This window comes from Eptatretus burgeri, chromosome 5 (genome assembly GCF_056783735.1).
Source record: "Eptatretus burgeri isolate ZD-2024b chromosome 5, Ebu_testis_v1, whole genome shotgun sequence".
NCBI lineage: Eukaryota > Metazoa > Chordata > Myxini > Myxiniformes > Myxinidae > Eptatretus > Eptatretus burgeri.
Window position 1 is genome coordinate 93,926,990 of NC_140965.1, and position 2,612 is coordinate 93,929,601.

The 2,612-nt window shown below is 42.3% G+C and overlaps 1 long non-coding RNA gene across 1 annotated transcript in view; it reads left to right on the plus strand.

Moving 5' to 3' along the window:
• LOC147026974 (uncharacterized) overlaps positions 1-2,330 on the plus strand; it is a 92,315-nt gene extending 89,985 nt beyond the window's left edge. The window contains exon 3 of the long non-coding RNA XR_015057947.1: positions 2,199-2,330. This is a non-coding gene — a long non-coding RNA (uncharacterized LOC147026974). The remainder of the gene's footprint in view (positions 1-2,198) is intronic.
• Positions 2,331-2,612: the final 282 nt, after the last annotated feature.

Sequence of the window (2,612 nt, forward strand, 5' to 3'; positions counted from 1 at the left end):
AAAGGGTCTTAACAGTCTAAACGGTCTTCGGAATTAAAGGTTCTTAGGGGTATTACGGGTCTAATGTAATTAATATACAAATTCACGTTCTGTGTGGACAAACAGACAAACGGACTCAAATACAATACCCCAAACGGACGCTGGCAAGGGTAACTACCCCTGATTTTCAAAATCGAAGTATATTTAAGTAAGCTATAAAATACGTCACCATCACCACATCTCATAATTATGCTGCCAGGCCTGGTGTTGGCTTAACAATTAAGGTGCTTGACTCAAAATCCTCGGGTTTTGAGTTCCAAACCCCTGTTGCGCAATTGAATTAACACCATGTAGGGTTGACAGCCTGTCATCCTTCCAGGGTTGGCAAAATGAGTACCAGTGTGCTGGTAATGGAGGCATTCCATCAGCAGCACAGCTGTGCCCCCATAAAATGATGCAGCCAAGCAGCCACGTGCTGCTGGCAAATAAATAAATAATGCTGCCTATTCACCTGTTTTTTTGACTCGAGGTTTGTGGAAGACATATAGTGGGGCAACTTAGCATAACAATTGTGCATTTTGTAAGGAAAGCACCAAATTTGGCACACTGGTAGCCTATCATATTATGAACAGATTTGGATATTGGGCCATCTCAAATTCAGCTCCTGATGGCTGTGGCAGCCATTTTCCACTGCCATAAAAAATTTTGAGATGGCCCAATATCCAAATCTGTTCATAATATGAACTACTAGATAGGCTACTAGTGTGCCAAATTTGGTGCTTTCCTCACAAAATGCACAATTGTTATGCTATATTTAGCCAAGTTGCCTCACTATTAGAACTAATACAACAAACAGATCAGGACACAACAGGACAAAAGGAAGAGTGGAGAGAGGGGGAAAACACCAACATCAGAGTCTATGATAGAGGGAGACTTTGGACAAACAACGGGTGTGGAGAGGAATGAGGACCATGAGAGGATGCACAGGGTGGACAAGATGGATACAGAAGGAAACTCCAAGGAGGGAAAATTGGAAGGAGGAGGGATTGGGGTGGGTTCACGAGGGTGGAAAAGATCATGGTTTTGCATCATAAACGACTCTGTTGCTAATTTGGCTGAAATTGCAAGGCTAAATTGAATACATATTTGTTTTCCTATTGTTTTGAATTTTAACAAACATGGCGATGCCAGCATGTAGTCACAATCAATCATCAATCCCACTGCACGGTACACATTAACAGCTTGGTATGACCATAGAAGCAACTGCAAAATAAATATGCAACGAAATGCATTTACCATCAAATGAACTTGGAGAAGCCTGACATTTTATGGAGTATCGATTTGGCTTACTTGGAGCAGTAAAAATAGGTCTGAACGCTGATAAAGTTTAATTTTCTTCCGATGGTATTTTTCATGAAAATTATGCTGGCATTTGCGACAAATACTCATTGCACAATGCTTAATGTGCAAATGACCTGCCAGAGTGACTTTGTTCTAAAGAAGACAATTCCGTAGGCAAAAATCCCTGCTTCAGAAAGAGCTGACCAGTCAGATGGCTTCTCGAGACACGTTATTAACTCGAAGCCAAAGCACCTGGGGCTACGATTGATGTGGTCGCGTTGGCGTTATTGAAGGGCCTATTAGTCGAGCCCATGATGTCAGGCAGTTGTGAGAAAGTAGCCTCGACTTTAATGGCTTCTCTTGTTTGGAACTTGCCGCCCCGTCAGACTTACGGTGATGGAGGTTGACGTGTGATTTGTCTCACCCCTCATTTTACCAGCTCACAGCACAACATTCTCCCAATTAGGATTGGCTACAAAACAAGCGCAAACGGTGAACTATGTCACAAGGTGTAGATAATATCCGCTGTACATACCCACAGCAGGAGCAGCCGAGTGGACTGTCCCATTAGAGGAACGTATTGCTGTTCCTCTGCTCATTTGGAAAAAAAAAATTACACAGCACAAGATTATAGAAAATAGATATTTTCCCATATATGTGCAGATTTCCCCATATATTCTGGAAGCAATCATTCATCCATAATTTTGTGTTTATCCATTAGCCGTCCCTGATTATTGCAGTGCGGTGCGCATTGTACTCCTGAGCCAGCGTTTCGTCAAGTTTTGCCATAAACGTTTGCTTTATTCTGACATGAGTGCACAGGTTGCAGCAAATAATGTTTGTCTGATGAATATCATCCATCGTGTTTGATTTTGAAGGTTTTGATACCTGCAGTCTGAGAGCTTCGGTGACGACCCATCAGCTACTTAGTGGCACATTATCTTGCTGGAAAATGAGCTGCGTTCCCTATGGCTGCAAAAAATGGTGTGAGGATTAGATTCATGATGTTGTCCAGATTTCCTTTGACAATAAAAAGGATAAAAGCTTATGTCGACCTGTTTTCCACCTGTTCACTGAAATGTTGTCGCACACTATAACCGAGTCATGCCGTGAAAGGTCGGCCTTACAGACTTCCATAATGAAGGGCAAATCTTACATTTGATGACACTTCTATGTGGGCTCACTCATATGGCAATGGTCTCTTTTGCTGGTTCATTGCTGTCTGCTGATGCCGTAACCTGATTGTAAGTTCCAACGTTTGATTGTACCTCCACCCCAGAATTGTTCCACAT